The 17522-nt window shown below is 43.3% G+C and overlaps 1 long non-coding RNA gene across 1 annotated transcript; it reads left to right on the forward strand.

Annotated features, from left to right (window-relative positions):
- Nucleotides 1–8394: 8394 nt before the first annotated feature.
- Nucleotides 8395–15618, forward strand: LOC144762100 (uncharacterized). The gene is made up of 3 exons (XR_013596048.1): nt 8395–8433; nt 15441–15492; nt 15583–15618. It is a non-coding gene; the product is annotated as an uncharacterized LOC144762100 (long non-coding RNA).
- The last annotated feature ends 1904 nt before the right edge of the window (nt 15619–17522 follow it).

The following is a 17522-nucleotide window of genomic DNA, read 5'->3' on the forward strand; positions in this document are numbered from 1 at the left end:
GTGGCTCAACTATAACAGACCACTGCCGCCCCACCTTCATAATGAAATTATTATGGTAAGAAGGGTGCCTTGGCTGGGCAAAACAGTTAAGATCATAAACGGGGACTGTATAACTGTTAATTTTAGAGACCCCAGAACTGTTTCCCATATCTGTGCTGGTTTTAATAGATCATCTGATTCCACTATCCAGACCCTTCCCCTATCCTTCTTCTTTCCACCCAATTGTATGCCCCATGTAACAGGAAGGGAAGACTGGACCAGGGTTGAGCGGAGGGGTAGAATGAGAAGATATGAAGAAAGAATGGTTCACATGGCCCAGAGCGCTCACTTCTGTGATTATAACAGGTTCAGTTGCCTGGATGCAGTCGACTGACTACTCCCAGTTGTTCAGCCTTTAACACTGACATGTTCTTCTGCTCCTGCCATGAGTAAAGTACTAACGGATGGAGTTGTTGAGCCCCACGGAAACACCCCTGTGTGTCAGAACTCAAAGCATAAATCTCGTTGGCTTACCAGTTCCTGCACGGGAACAGAGATGCTAGATCCCAAATCCCTCTTAGCAATGTTCAGGGGTCATTCTTTAGAACCTCCCAGTCATTACCTTAAGGGACGGGGGAATTGGATAAAATAATAAACAAAGAAGAGACAGGTCCAGACTTGGCTCCTTCGTCAGCTTCTTGCCAATCGTTCACTCTTCTGTCTTTTTAGGAACCTGCAATTAACACATCATTTTAACCAACAATTCTATTCTAGCTTGGTTCTTATCTACTAAAGGATATTCAGATCTCACCCACCCTGGCTACGCTGGACTCTGCTTCTCTTCTGTTTTTAGTGTATTCAGTCTTCCTGCCTCAGTTAGTTGTAACTAATTTTAAATAATAATAAGAACAGTTAGTGTTTGCTTTCTCTGTACCTACACCCTCTCAATATAACCTAATAATATAGTGCACTCACTTCACTAACTAGAAGAGTTGTCTTTATGTGGGGATCTGGTATCTCACTCTTGTATTTAAGCTGCTTATATATCTGCGACCAATTCTCCTGAATCTGCTCTTTTATTATTTTTCAGGTTCTTGAAGAATTGAAGGAAGCAAGACGTTTTCAAGGGTGAGAGTAAACAGGTATTTACATATGTAAGTTTCTTAACTCCTCTCTCTGGTTAACTCCACCAGGTTCAATCACTTTCTCACATTTATTTTCTTGTCTTTCAGCTTGCAGGAATTCAAAAACGATACATTTATTTTCAGGTAAGTTCTTATTGACTTGTCACATTTATCAATAACGTTTTTTCACTTAGCTCTGTCTTCTATGGCATCTGCTCCTCTGCACGAGTGATACTCTCTCTCTCTCTCTTTCTCCTCGGACAACAGTGGGTTGCTTTTCACTTCAGTTGACAGGAAACTTGCACGTTAGTTCTTTTGGCTGTCACTGCTTTTAAACTCTCCCGCTTCAGACTTGCGCTTGGATTACGCGCCGAGCCTCTTACTAAACTTTGCCACTTCAGACTCGCGCTTGGATAACGCGCCGAGCCTCTGACTAAACTCTGCTGCTTCAGACTCGCGCTTGGATAACGCGCCGAGTCTCTGACCAATAAGCCGAATTTCGTTTCTTTTGTCAAAACGAAATTAAACTGGGAAACTCTAGACTTCCCTCGTATTTCGGAAGCTCTTATCATGAACGTCTTCTCTCGTGGTAAACTCAGGTGAAGTGCGCAGATGGCAGTGCGCTCGCGGCTCACCTCACCTCCTCCACAGCTGCGCTCAAAAGACTAGACCGCTATCCCATTCAGGGACATGGGCACCTCGGCGGCCATCTTATTTCTCCTCTGATTTACCAATTTAGACCAAGTTTCAACATCAGATGTCCCTGGGCACCGTTTGATCGGATTTACACAGCAAAGACCGTGAGTGGGTCTTAAGGTCCTGACAGTACCCCCCAACAAGGCAGGTTCTCTCTCCCTGGGTTTCATGGGGAATCGCTGATGAAATGACTTGATTAATCTAGGAGCATACACGTCCTCCTTCAGCTCCCAAGACCGCTCTTCTGGACCATAACCCTTGCAGTCAATTAGATAATCTTCCTCTGGATTTCTTTGAGTCTAAAATTTCTTTTACTTCAAACTCAGTTCCTGTCTCTAACTGAATTGGCTTTGGAGGTGATTGGATTCTCAGATCCGTGGAAACCTTCTTCAACAAGGAAACATGAAAAACTGGATGGATTCTCAACTTATTGGGTAACTTCAATCTATAGGTGACCTGATTAATCTTTTCTTCCACTGAATATGGGCCGATAAAACGAGGTTGAAACTTTCGGTTCCCTTTCAATCTTAAGTTCTTTGTGCTTAGCCACACTCGATCTCCTGTAGTCAAAAAAGGCCCTTCTCTTTCACTTCTGGGACTGAGATATCCGTTTGTCGAATGGTAGCATTTGGATGTCTGCCATAATTTAAGTAAAAGTCAAGTCAAGTCAAAAAGGCTTTAATTCGATAAAAATTATCATAAAAGCTTCACATAAAATTCAATGGAACATTCAAAAAGGCAAAATAAACAAAGTACAAAGCATTTATGTGTAAACAGTTTTTAAAAAAGATTTCAATATTTTAAAAAAGATCATTTCATAGGTTATTTAAGAAAGAATTAAACAATTGATTTAAGCCTTTTAGATCTAATGGACCAAGCCCATGATAAAAATTTAGCGAGAGCACAAGCATAAGTAGTGCGACTATCAGACATTAGTATGCGTATTGCCTCCCCATAACGCCTAGTGCCCAGCTGGCGGCATAAATGTTTGAGCCATATCTTCCTGGGTAAGGTATACTCTCCACATTCAAACATGAAATGCGCCACTGTCTCTGGTCTATCTAAGCATACTGGGCAGAACTCTGTAGTTTGTGCAGGCAGTTTCCACCGTGATGAAAAAGCATACAAAGGGAGAGTTCCTGCTCTGAATTTAAAATAAAGGGCCCTGTCAAAAGGTTTTTCAATAACATCTAAGTATAGTTCCCGTATTGGTAGGTCCTTAAACTTCAGAAAATCTTCAGTGAGTCTGCCCAAGAAAACATTAGTATTCCGTTGTAGCGCAATCCAATTCCAGTAAAGTTTCTTGAGGATTGCCTTTGGGGGAGAAGATCTGTTTGTCCACGCTTCGTTTAGACCCAAGTTGAGTAGCAAGGTTTTCATGTTGCTCAGCCATTTAATTTTATGCCACCCTGGTAGTGACATAATTTCTGAGAGACCTTGCGCATATTTGCCAAGTTCCTGCACTCGCCACAGGCGTGCCCACAATAAAAGTGGCCGAAGTTTTGCTAAATCGTCAATAGGGCGACATCCTAGATCCAACATTAGTGGGACCATAGCAGTGCCCTGTGGGAGTGACATGATGGCCCTACAAAACTTCCTCTCAGATCTTGGCAAGTCGTTAGTAACAGATGAACCCCATAGCTCCGCCCCATAAAGAGCAGAACTACCCCCTTTGGCTGTGTAAATTTCGAGGACAGCAGCTATCGGTCTAATTATACAGGAGCGCTGTTCTTTCAAAAGGGCTCCTGTTATCCTCTTGTGGGTTAATAGCATTTTATCAAGATGTGGGGTCCATTGCATTTTGTGGGATAAGCGAATGCCATGGTAGTCAAAGACTTCTACCCTCTCCAATGGTTCTGCATTTAAAGTAGGGGAGCGTACTGGCTTTTTTGGGGGGTTCAAAACAAGATATTTCGTCTTACCCGTATTAATTACCAGGCCCCGTTCAGAACAAAAAGATTGGAAATTGTTCAGGAGCCTTTGAAGGCCTATTGGGGTTTTCGATATTAAGTAAAAGGGGGAGTAACCTGTTGAGCTATTCTTTGCATTATTGTGGGCAAATTCCGCAGTCCACAGATAATCCGACCAATTACCCTCCTCTTTCAAAAGAATCAGTCGCAGATATTGCTCTAATTCTTGGTTTACCCTCTCTGTCTGCCCATCGGTCTCAGGGTGATAGCTGGTGGAGAATCTAACCTCAGTACCTAATCCTTCCATAAAAGCCTTCCAAAAATGTGACACAAACTGAGTACCTCTGTCTGATATTACAATCTTGGGTATCCCTTGTATCCTGACTATCTGGGAACTGAAATGAGTAGCTAACTGCTTGGCAGAAGGAACCCCCTTTAATGCTGTAAAATGGGCCATTTTTGAAAAGGCATCTACCACTACAAGGATGGTATCAAAGCCTTGACTATTGGGTAATTCCGTGATCAGATCGAGGGTTACTGTGTGCCATGGGTAAGGTGGTGTGGGTAGGGGTTGCAATAGACCTTTTGGGGCCTGTCGTTCTGATTTTCCCTGAGCGCAGACCTCACATGACTTAACATACCTCTCAATATCCGAAGTCATCTTGGGCCACCAATAGTGTCTCTTAACCAATTCCTCTGTCTTGGCTTCTCCTTTATGCCCAGCCATCTTATCATCATGGCACTCGCGCATTACTTGTAGTTGTAACTCCGTAGTGGGAATATACAAGGCATCATGGTAATAGGGCAATTGTCGAATGATCTTCCTGTCCAAATCCTCTTTTGCCCACTCCTGCATAGCTTCTGGACTCATGCTGTTAGCGATATCTCTTTCCACATTGATTGAGGTCGTGACTCCAATTATCTTTTCACTAGGAATGATTGGTTGATTTTCCGTGAAAGCCTTCTGAGCCTCTGTGCCTATTCGCGATAATGCGTCTGCCTTTCCATTCTGGGCTCCAGGACGATAAGTGATCACGAAATTGTAATCTGCAAAGTACAAGGACCACCTCAACTGTCTGGGTGTAAGGGTTCTGGCAGTTTTTAAGAATTTCAAATTGCGATGATCAGTAAACACCGTTACTTGATGTTGGGCTTCCATCAGATAATGTCGCCATTCTTTGAAGGCATCCTTAATATCCAATAACTCCTTCTCGGTGATGGTGTAGTTGATTTCTGCCTGAGTCAGTTTTCTGGATCGGTAAGCAACTGGATGTAACTGGCCTGTGGTTTTGTGTCGTTGGGATAGTACTCCACCCACGGCTTGGTCCGACGCATCCGTCTCCACATAAAAGGGTTCAGTAGGATCCGCGTGTAGCAGGACAGGTGCTGTGGTGAAATCCTTTTTTAAGGACTGAAAGGCTTCCTCCGACTCCTTTAGCCATTCAAACTTGGTTCCTTTTTTCAGCAATTTCATAAGTGGAAGGATCTTTCAGGAGAATTCTTTAATAAATCTCCGATAAAAATTTGCAAATCCAATGAAGCCTTGGACTTCTTTTACACTCGTTGGAGATTCCCAGTTCGTAACAGCTTCCACTTTTCGTTGGTCCATCAGTATTCCAGTAGGTGAAATAACAAAGCCTAAGAACTCCACTTGTGAAACATCTAAGGTGCATTTTTCCAACTTGACAAACAACTTATTTTCTTGCAGTTTTCTCAAAACACCTTTCACTTGTTCGTGGTGTCTTGCGACGTCAGGTGAATAGATCAAGATGTTGTCAATATAGACGATAGCGCACTGATCAATAAACTCTTTTAAGACGTCATTGATGAAGTGCTGAAAGGCGGCTGGCGCATTGCATAATCCGTAGGGCATTACCTGGTATTCGAAAAGACCAAATCTTGTCCCAAATGCCGTCTTCCACTCATCGCCTTCACGCATTCGAACTAGATGGTACGCACCCCTCAAATCCAATTTTGTGTAGACTTGGGCGCCTTTTACTTGATCTAGGAGAACTGAGATCAATGGTAAGGGATATCGGTTCTTTTTGGTGATCCTGTTGATGGCCCTGTAGTCGATACACATCCGCAAGTCTCCCTCTTTCTTTGGCACGAAAAATAGCGGAGATGAGACCGGGGACTGCGACGGTCGGATAAACCCGTTGGCTAAATATATGTCCAAGTACTCTTTCAAGTGATGATGTTCCTTCTCCGTCAATGCAAAAACTCGGCTACAGGGTAGATTCGCTCCAATTCTATCTTGCAGTCATAAGCCTGGTGTGGAGGTAGTTGTTCGGCTTCCACTTCATTGAACACTTCTTTAAATTCCTTGTACTCTTCAGGAATTTCTTGGACGTTTATTACGCACATGGAATGCCCATTCGAACACAGAGATAAGGCTGGATTGTTCTCCAAAGGTTTCTCCTTGATACCAAAACAATTTTCATGACAATAATTTGAGTCCATTACAATGGTCCTAGAACTCCAGTCGATCGTAGGGTTGTGTTCAGTAAGCCGCGGGAGACCAAGAATTAGTTGAAACTGTGGAGCATCGATTAAGTTGAACTGGATCTTTTCTTTATGTCCATCACTTGAAATCAATTGGATGGGCTCTGTATGACTTGTAATTGTTCCTGACGAAAGGTTGGTTCCGTCCACTGCCCGGACTGGCTCACTTTTTACCTTCTGGATGGCCTGAAGGCCCACCTTGGCAGCAAATCTCAAATCGCAAAAGTTTCCAGTGGCTCCTGAGTCAATCATGACCGATAGATCTGTCAGAGTTGTTTGTCGGAATTTCACTTCCATGGACAGATTCAAATGCGGAGCCGCCGATTGCAGCGTATTCGCTATCTGATGTTCCTGCGGAGTCTTTTCTGAGATCGCACCAACCTGTTCAACTCCATCCACAGGTGGTGCCATTAGTTTTCCTTCGGCTTAAAGGGGCCTTTGGGTTTCTTCGGGCAATTTCGAACGAAATGCCCACTGGATCCGCAATACATACACAAGTTACTTGCTCTTCTCTTATCTTTCTCTTCTTTAGATAGAGGCCCTCTTATTGTTCCAATCTGCATTGGTTCTCTTCCAGCTTGGGTGTCCAAATTCCTTGCACTTTCGGGTCGAACTCTATCAAACCTAGGGGTTATCGTCCTAAAGTCTTTTTTCTTTTCTCCTCTTCTTTCTCCCTGGCGGAAATCTATTTCTAAGACCAAGTCTATTAGAGCAGAAACTTCAGTTGGTCGGTTCGGAATTTGGGCCAAGATGTCTTTTAACTCATCTCTTAAATCCCGATAAAATACTGCCGCTCTCTTACTTTCTGGCCAATTAGTTTCCACGACCAGCTTATTGAACTGGGCCAGATACGCAATTAGGTCTCGATTCCCTTGCCGCAGGTCTAGTAGCTCGTTATCCACCACTTGAGATATTCGTCGTCGGTCAAATATTCGAAGAAATTCTTGTTTAAATTCCTCGAAGTTTCTCAGTAATGGATCATCTCGGGTAACTAGGGGCATAGACCATGAAGCTGCATCCCCACCCAGATATGAGAGAATGAAAGCCACTTTAGACTGCGCATCAGGGAATATCGAAGGGCGGCACATGAAGTGTAAGGAGCATTGGGAGAGAAATATTTGCGCCTTCTGTGGGTCTCCGTTAAATCTTTCTGGGGGCGCTAATGGAATAACTGGGGATAGAGAATGTATGACTTGCGTGGTTGTTCTATTTGTGGCTTCTAATACTGGATTAATCGCCTCCCTCTCTAAGCTACTAGACTGCCTCAGTCTTATCGCTAATTCTGCAGTCTCTTTTCTCGCGCTGACTACCTCTTGTCTAAGATTACGATTTTCTTCTCTGACTGCTCCTAATTCCTTTTGTATAGCATCAAGATTGGTTCCTAAGGATTGTACATCAATTCCCTCCGCCATCTCTGTTCAGGTGCAAAGGCAACTTGGGCACTTCACTCTGTCAGAACTCAAAGCATAAATCTCGTTGGCTTACCAGTTCTTGCACGGGAACAGAGATGCTAGATCCCAAATCCCTCTTAGCAATGTTCAGGGGTCATTCTTTAGAACCTCCCAGTCATTACCTTAAGGGACGGGGGAATTGGATAAAATAATAAACAAAGAAGAGACAGGTCCAGACTTGGCTCCTTCGTCAGCTTCTTGCCAATCGTTCACTCTTCTGTCTTTTTAGGAACCTGCAATTAACACATCATTTTAACCAACAATTCTATTCTAGCTTGGTTCTTATCTACTAAAGGATATTCAGATCTCACCCACCCTGGCTACGCTGGACTCTGCTTCTCTTCTGTTTTTAGTGTATTCAGTCTTCCTGCCTCAGTTAGTTGTAACTAATTTTAAATAATAATAAGAACAGTTAGTGTTTGCTTTCTCTGTACCTACACCCTCTCAATATAACCTAATAATATAGTGCACTCACTTCACTAACTAGAAGAGTTGTCTTTATGTGGGGATCTGGTATCTCACTCTTGTATTTAAGCTGCTTATATATCTGCGACCAATTCTCCTGAATCTGCTCTTTTATTATTTTTCAGGTTCTTGAAGAATTGAAGGAAGCAAGACGTTTTCAAGGGTGAGAGTAAACAGGTATTTACATATGTAAGTTTCTTAACTCCTCTCTCTGGTTAACTCCACCAGGTTCAATCACTTTCTCACATTTATTTTCTTGTCTTTCAGCTTGCAGGAATTCAAAAACGATACATTTATTTTCAGGTAAGTTCTTATTGACTTGTCACATTTATCAATAACGTTTTTTCACTTAGCTCTGTCTTCTATGGCATCTGCTCCTCTGCACGAGTGATACTCTCTCTCTCTCTCTTTCTCCTCGGACAACAGTGGGTTGCTTTTCACTTCAGTTGACAGGAAACTTGCACGTTAGTTCTTTTGGCTGTCACTGCTTTTAAACTCTCCCGCTTCAGACTTGCGCTTGGATTACGCGCCGAGCCTCTTACTAAACTTTGCCACTTCAGACTCGCGCTTGGATAACGCGCCGAGCCTCTGACTAAACTCTGCTGCTTCAGACTCGCGCTTGGATAACGCGCCGAGTCTCTGACCAATAAGCCGAATTTCGTTTCTTTTGTCAAAACGAAATTAAACTGGGAAACTCTAGACTTCCCTCGTATTTCGGAAGCTCTTATCATGAACGTCTTCTCTCGTGGTAAACTCAGGTGAAGTGCGCAGATGGCAGTGCGCTCGCGGCTCACCTCACCTCCTCCACAGCTGCGCTCAAAAGACTAGACCGCTATCCCATTCAGGGACATGGGCACCTCGGCGGCCATCTTATTTCTCCTCTGATTTACCAATTTAGACCAAGTTTCAACATCAGATGTCCCTGGGCACCGTTTGATCGGATTTACACAGCAAAGACCGTGAGTGGGTCTTAAGGTCCTGACAGTACCCCCCAACAAGGCAGGTTCTCTCTCCCTGGGTTTCATGGGGAATCGCTGATGAAATGACTTGCTTAATCTAGGAGCATACACGTCCTCCTTCAGCTCCCAAGACCGCTCTTCTGGACCATAACCCTTGCAGTCAATTAGATAATCTTCCTCTGGATTTCTTTGAGTCTAAAATTTCTTTTACTTCAAACTCAGTTCCTGTCTCTAACTGAATTGGCTTTGGAGGTGATTGGATTCTCAGATCCGTGGAAACCTTCTTCAACAAGGAAACATGAAAAACTGGATGGATTCTCAACTTATTGGGTAACTTCAATCTATAGGTGACCTGATTAATCTTTTCTTCCACTGAATATGGGCCGATAAAACGAGGTTGAAACTTTCGGTTCCCTTTCAATCTTAAGTTCTTTGTGCTTAGCCACACTCGATCTCCTGTAGTCAAAAAAGGCCCTTCTCTTTCACTTCTGGGACTGAGATATCCGTTTGTCGAATGGTAGCATTTGGATGTCTGCCATAATTTAAGTAAAAGTCAAGTCAAGTCAAAAAGGCTTTAATTCGATAAAAATTATCATAAAAGCTTCACATAAAATTCAATGGAACATTCAAAAAGGCAAAATAAACAAAGTACAAAGCATTTATGTGTAAACAGTTTTTAAAAAAGATTTCAATATTTTAAAAAAGATCATTTCATAGGTTATTTAAGAAAGAATTAAACAATTGATTTAAGCCTTTTAGATCTAATGGACCAAGCCCATGATAAAAATTTAGCGAGAGCACAAGCATAAGTAGTGCGACTATCAGACATTAGTATGCGTATTGCCTCCCCATAACGCCTAGTGCCCAGCTGGCGGCATAAATGTTTGAGCCATATCTTCCTGGGTAAGGTATACTCTCCACATTCAAACATGAAATGCGCCACTGTCTCTGGTCTATCTAAGCATACTGGGCAGAACTCTGTAGTTTGTGCAGGCAGTTTCCACCGTGATGAAAAAGCATACAAAGGGAGAGTTCCTGCTCTGAATTTAAAATAAAGGGCCCTGTCAAAAGGTTTTTCAATAACATCTAAGTATAGTTCCCGTATTGGTAGGTCCTTAAACTTCAGAAAATCTTCAGTGAGTCTGCCCAAGAAAACATTAGTATTCCGTTGTAGCGCAATCCAATTCCAGTAAAGTTTCTTGAGGATTGCCTTTGGGGGAGAAGATCTGTTTGTCCACGCTTCGTTTAGACCCAAGTTGAGTAGCAAGGTTTTCATGTTGCTCAGCCATTTAATTTTATGCCACCCTGGTAGTGACATAATTTCTGAGAGACCTTGCGCATATTTGCCAAGTTCCTGCACTCGCCACAGGCGTGCCCACAATAAAAGTGGCCGAAGTTTTGCTAAATCGTCAATAGGGCGACATCCTAGATCCAACATTAGTGGGACCATAGCAGTGCCCTGTGGGAGTGACATGATGGCCCTACAAAACTTCCTCTCAGATCTTGGCAAGTCGTTAGTAACAGATGAACCCCATAGCTCCGCCCCATAAAGAGCAGAACTACCCCCTTTGGCTGTGTAAATTTCGAGGACAGCAGCTATCGGTCTAATTATACAGGAGCGCTGTTCTTTCAAAAGGGCTCCTGTTATCCTCTTGTGGGTTAATAGCATTTTATCAAGATGTGGGGTCCATTGCATTTTGTGGGATAAGCGAATGCCATGGTAGTCAAAGACTTCTACCCTCTCCAATGGTTCTGCATTTAAAGTAGGGGAGCGTACTGGCTTTTTTGGGGGGTTCAAAACAAGATATTTCGTCTTACCCGTATTAATTACCAGGCCCCGTTCAGAACAAAAAGATTGGAAATTGTTCAGGAGCCTTTGAAGGCCTATTGGGGTTTTCGATATTAAGTAAAAGGGGGAGTAACCTGTTGAGCTATTCTTTGCATTATTGTGGGCAAATTCCGCAGTCCACAGATAATCCGACCAATTACCCTCCTCTTTCAAAAGAATCAGTCGCAGATATTGCTCTAATTCTTGGTTTACCCTCTCTGTCTGCCCATCGGTCTCAGGGTGATAGCTGGTGGAGAATCTAACCTCAGTACCTAATCCTTCCATAAAAGCCTTCCAAAAATGTGACACAAACTGAGTACCTCTGTCTGATATTACAATCTTGGGTATCCCTTGTATCCTGACTATCTGGGAACTGAAATGAGTAGCTAACTGCTTGGCAGAAGGAACCCCCTTTAATGCTGTAAAATGGGCCATTTTTGAAAAGGCATCTACCACTACAAGGATGGTATCAAAGCCTTGACTATTGGGTAATTCCGTGATCAGATCGAGGGTTACTGTGTGCCATGGGTAAGGTGGTGTGGGTAGGGGTTGCAATAGACCTTTTGGGGCCTGTCGTTCTGATTTTCCCTGAGCGCAGACCTCACATGACTTAACATACCTCTCAATATCCGAAGTCATCTTGGGCCACCAATAGTGTCTCTTAACCAATTCCTCTGTCTTGGCTTCTCCTTTATGCCCAGCCATCTTATCATCATGGCACTCGCGCATTACTTGTAGTTGTAACTCCGTAGTGGGAATATACAAGGCATCATGGTAATAGGGCAATTGTCGAATGATCTTCCTGTCCAAATCCTCTTTTGCCCACTCCTGCATAGCTTCTGGACTCATGCTGTTAGCGATATCTCTTTCCACATTGATTGAGGTCGTGACTCCAATTATCTTTTCACTAGGAATGATTGGTTGATTTTCCGTGAAAGCCTTCTGAGCCTCTGTGCCTATTCGCGATAATGCGTCTGCCTTTCCATTCTGGGCTCCAGGACGATAAGTGATCACGAAATTGTAATCTGCAAAGTACAAGGACCACCTCAACTGTCTGGGTGTAAGGGTTCTGGCAGTTTTTAAGAATTTCAAATTGCGATGATCAGTAAACACCGTTACTTGATGTTGGGCTTCCATCAGATAATGTCGCCATTCTTTGAAGGCATCCTTAATATCCAATAACTCCTTCTCGGTGATGGTGTAGTTGATTTCTGCCTGAGTCAGTTTTCTGGATCGGTAAGCAACTGGATGTAACTGGCCTGTGGTTTTGTGTCGTTGGGATAGTACTCCACCCACGGCTTGGTCCGACGCATCCGTCTCCACATAAAAGGGTTCAGTAGGATCCGCGTGTAGCAGGACAGGTGCTGTGGTGAAATCCTTTTTTAAGGACTGAAAGGCTTCCTCCGACTCCTTTAGCCATTCAAACTTGGTTCCTTTTTTCAGCAATTTCATAAGTGGAAGGATCTTTCAGGAGAATTCTTTAATAAATCTCCGATAAAAATTTGCAAATCCAATGAAGCCTTGGACTTCTTTTACACTCGTTGGAGATTCCCAGTTCGTAACAGCTTCCACTTTTCGTTGGTCCATCAGTATTCCAGTAGGTGAAATAACAAAGCCTAAGAACTCCACTTGTGAAACATCTAAGGTGCATTTTTCCAACTTGACAAACAACTTATTTTCTTGCAGTTTTCTCAAAACACCTTTCACTTGTTCGTGGTGTCTTGCGACGTCAGGTGAATAGATCAAGATGTTGTCAATATAGACGATAGCGCACTGATCAATAAACTCTTTTAAGACGTCATTGATGAAGTGCTGAAAGGCGGCTGGCGCATTGCATAATCCGTAGGGCATTACCTGGTATTCGAAAAGACCAAATCTTGTCCCAAATGCCGTCTTCCACTCATCGCCTTCACGCATTCGAACTAGATGGTACGCACCCCTCAAATCCAATTTTGTGTAGACTTGGGCGCCTTTTACTTGATCTAGGAGAACTGAGATCAATGGTAAGGGATATCGGTTCTTTTTGGTGATCCTGTTGATGGCCCTGTAGTCGATACACATCCGCAAGTCTCCCTCTTTCTTTGGCACGAAAAATAGCGGAGATGAGACCGGGGACTGCGACGGTCGGATAAACCCGTTGGCTAAATATATGTCCAAGTACTCTTTCAAGTGATGATGTTCCTTCTCCGTCAATGCAAAAACTCGGCTACAGGGTAGATTCGCTCCAATTCTATCTTGCAGTCATAAGCCTGGTGTGGAGGTAGTTGTTCGGCTTCCACTTCATTGAACACTTCTTTAAATTCCTTGTACTCTTCAGGAATTTCTTGGACGTTTATTACGCACATGGAATGCCCATTCGAACACAGAGATAAGGCTGGATTGTTCTCCAAAGGTTTCTCCTTGATACCAAAACAATTTTCATGACAATAATTTGAGTCCATTACAATGGTCCTAGAACTCCAGTCGATCGTAGGGTTGTGTTCAGTAAGCCGCGGGAGACCAAGAATTAGTTGAAACTGTGGAGCATCGATTAAGTTGAACTGGATCTTTTCTTTATGTCCATCACTTGAAATCAATTGGATGGGCTCTGTATGACTTGTAATTGTTCCTGACGAAAGGTTGGTTCCGTCCACTGCCCGGACTGGCTCACTTTTTACCTTCTGGATGGCCTGAAGGCCCACCTTGGCAGCAAATCTCAAATCGCAAAAGTTTCCAGTGGCTCCTGAGTCAATCATGACCGATAGATCTGTCAGAGTTGTTTGTCGGAATTTCACTTCCATGGACAGATTCAAATGCGGAGCCGCCGATTGCAGCGTATTCGCTATCTGATGTTCCTGCGGAGTCTTTTCTGAGATCGCACCAACCTGTTCAACTCCATCCACAGGTGGTGCCATTAGTTTTCCTTCGGCTTAAAGGGGCCTTTGGGTTTCTTCGGGCAATTTCGAACGAAATGCCCACTGGATCCGCAATACATACACAAGTTACTTGCTCTTCTCTTATCTTTCTCTTCTTTAGATAGAGGCCCTCTTATTGTTCCAATCTGCATTGGTTCTCTTCCAGCTTGGGTGTCCAAATTCCTTGCACTTTCGGGTCGAACTCTATCAAACCTAGGGGTTATCGTCCTAAAGTCTTTTTTCTTTTCTCCTCTTCTTTCTCCCTGGCGGAAATCTATTTCTAAGACCAAGTCTATTAGAGCAGAAACTTCAGTTGGTCGGTTCGGAATTTGGGCCAAGATGTCTTTTAACTCATCTCTTAAATCCCGATAAAATACTGCCGCTCTCTTACTTTCTGGCCAATTAGTTTCCACGACCAGCTTATTGAACTGGGCCAGATACGCAATTAGGTCTCGATTCCCTTGCCGCAGGTCTAGTAGCTCGTTATCCACCACTTGAGATATTCGTCGTCGGTCAAATATTCGAAGAAATTCTTGTTTAAATTCCTCGAAGTTTCTCAGTAATGGATCATCTCGGGTAACTAGGGGCATAGACCATGAAGCTGCATCCCCACCCAGATATGAGAGAATGAAAGCCACTTTAGACTGCGCATCAGGGAATATCGAAGGGCGGCACATGAAGTGTAAGGAGCATTGGGAGAGAAATATTTGCGCCTTCTGTGGGTCTCCGTTAAATCTTTCTGGGGGCGCTAATGGAATAACTGGGGATAGAGAATGTATGACTTGCGTGGTTGTTCTATTTGTGGCTTCTAATACTGGATTAATCGCCTCCCTCTCTAAGCTACTAGACTGCCTCAGTCTTATCGCTAATTCTGCAGTCTCTTTTCTCGCGCTGACTACCTCTTGTCTAAGATTACGATTTTCTTCTCTGACTGCTCCTAATTCCTTTTGTATAGCATCAAGATTGGTTCCTAAGGATTGTACATCAATTCCCTCCGCCATCTCTGTTCAGGTGCAAAGGCAACTTGGGCACTTCACTCTGTCAGAACTCAAAGCATAAATCTCGTTGGCTTACCAGTTCTTGCACGGGAACAGAGATGCTAGATCCCAAATCCCTCTTAGCAATGGCCAGGGGTCATTCTTTAGAACCTCCCAGTCATTACCTTAAGGGACGGGGGAATTGGATAAAATAATAAACAAAGAAGAGACAGGTCCAGACTTGGCTCCTTCGTCAGCTTCTTGCTAATCGTTCACTCTTCTGTCTTTTTAGGAACCTGCAATTAACACATCATTTTAACCAACAATTCTATTCTAGCTTGGTTCTTATCTACTAAAGGATATTCAGATCTCACCCAACCTGGGTACGCTGGTCTCTGCTTCTCTTCTGTTTTTAGTGTATTCAGTCTTCCTCCACAGTTAGTTGTAACTAATTTTAAATAATAATAAGAACAGTTAGTGTTTGCTTTCTCTGTACCTACACCCTCTCAATATAACCTAATAATATAGTGCACTCACTTCACTAACTAGAAGAGTTGTCTTTAAGTGGGGATCTGGTATCTCACTCTTGTATTTAAGCTGCTTATATATCTGCGACCAATTCTCCTGAATCTGCTCTTTTATTACTTTTCAGGTTCTTGAAGAATTGAAGGAAGCAAGACGTTTTCAAGGGTGAGAGTAAACAGGTATTTACATATGTAAGTTTCTTAACTCCTCTCTCTGGTTAACCCCACCAGGTTCAATCAGTTTCTCACATTTATTTTCCTGTCTTTCAGCTTGCAGGAATTCAAAAACGATACATTTATTTTCAGGTAAGTTCTTATTGACTTGTCACATTTATCAATAACGTTTTTTCACTTAGCTCTGTCTTCTATGGCATCTGTTCCTCTGCACGAGTGATACTCTCTCTCTCTCTCTTTCTCCTCGGACAACAGTGGGTTGCTTTTCACTTCAGCTGACAGGAAACTTGCACGTTAGTTCTTTTGGCTGTCACTGCTTTTAAACTCTGCCGCTTCAGACTCGCGCTTGGATTACGCGCCGAGCCTCTGACTAAACTTTGCCACTTCAGACTCGCGCTTGGATAACGTGCCGAGCCTCTGACTAAACTCTGCTGCTTCAGACTCGCGCTTGGATAACGCGCCGAGTCTCTGACCAATAAGCTGAATTTCGTTTCTTTTGTCAAAACGAAATTAAATCCACTGGGAAACTCTAGACTTCCCTCATATTTCGGAAGCTCTTATCATGAACGTCTTCTCTCGCGGTAAACTCAGGTGAAGTGCGCATATGGCAGTGCGCTCGCAGCTCACCTCACCTCCTCCACAGCTGCGCTCAAAAGACTAGACTGCTATCCCATTCCGGAACATGAGCATCTCGGCGGCCATCTTAGTTATCCTCTGATTTACCAATTTAGACCAAGTTTCAACATCAGATGTCCCTGGGCACCTTTTGATTGGATTTACACAGCAAAGACCGTGAGTGGGTCTTAAGGTCCTGACACTGTGGAGTGCATGCCAATGGTTGTAGCTCCCTCGGGCATACTAGATCTATTGCCCCTTACTACCACTTTTTCCTTAGATCATTCACAGGATGCTGATCCATCGGATATAGCTCTCCCATTGGTTTCCACCGCGAATTATGAGGAGTCACCATTAAACGCAATACCCCCAGGGGATTTTGTGATCTCAGATGTTGCCCCCTGTGATCTTGGTTATAAAATTGCAAGTTGGAATATCGCCGGTTGGCGCCAGAAGGAGTCGTCTCTTGGTTGGAGGGAGACTATTTCAAATTATGACATCCTCTGCTTAGAAGAGACGTGGTCAACGATAGAGATCCATTATGATGGTTTTGTGTCCTTTAATTGTCCAGTGCAAGAATCCACTATGGGCAGGGCATAAGGCGGGCTGGTGATTTTACTATCCGTCAATTTCCCAATACAAGTGAAGTCCCATTCGATCATTGGATTCCATTCGCAAGTACTATGGCTGGAGCAAAGTGGGGGCCGAGATATTCTGTTAATTAATCATTATAACAATATGTTCGACCCCACGAGTACCCGTGTTGTTAATGATCTTGAAATTGCTGTTAGGAAAATTGGTAGGGCTATTCATAAACCTTATGATATTATATGGGGAGGGGATTTTAATATTCGCACATGCCCTCGCTCTTTTACAAATGTATGTGGTTTTGATGGGGCAAATGGGGAGGACCGGCCCACTTTGTCCACACAACTTATGGTGATTCCTTGAATACTTTTATGCTTAATTTTGACTTGTTAATTCTTCAGCCCGCTGACGATATTGAAGGTAATATTGTACCGACTTTTGTAGGGGGAAATTCAGCCTCTGTTATAGATTATTTGTTGGTCTCAGTTAACATTACCCCGTACTGTGCCATGCCAGAAATTGTTGATCTAGGCCTTAGTGACCATAATGCCATTATCATGTCGACATCTATCTGGGGGTCAAAGTCTACAGCCAAGTGTGGGATTGTTGACAAAATTATGCCCTGTAGGCAGAATGGTATTAGGATCAAATGGTGCGGGGACAACTCTGATAAGTTGTTGCGAAAAATATTGGTAGCTATCTCTGAAGAGCTGCTTTGTTGTCTTGATGACGATGTAGACCCATCGTGTACCATTGCCGTATTTGAAGAACTCAACGGTATTATTAAAAGGACCCTCACTATAACCAATGTTAACACTAAGAGGGCTATTGTA

The sequence above is a fragment of the Lissotriton helveticus genome, chromosome 6 (genome assembly GCF_964261635.1).
Source record: "Lissotriton helveticus chromosome 6, aLisHel1.1, whole genome shotgun sequence".
NCBI classification, from domain to species: domain Eukaryota; kingdom Metazoa; phylum Chordata; class Amphibia; order Caudata; family Salamandridae; genus Lissotriton; species Lissotriton helveticus.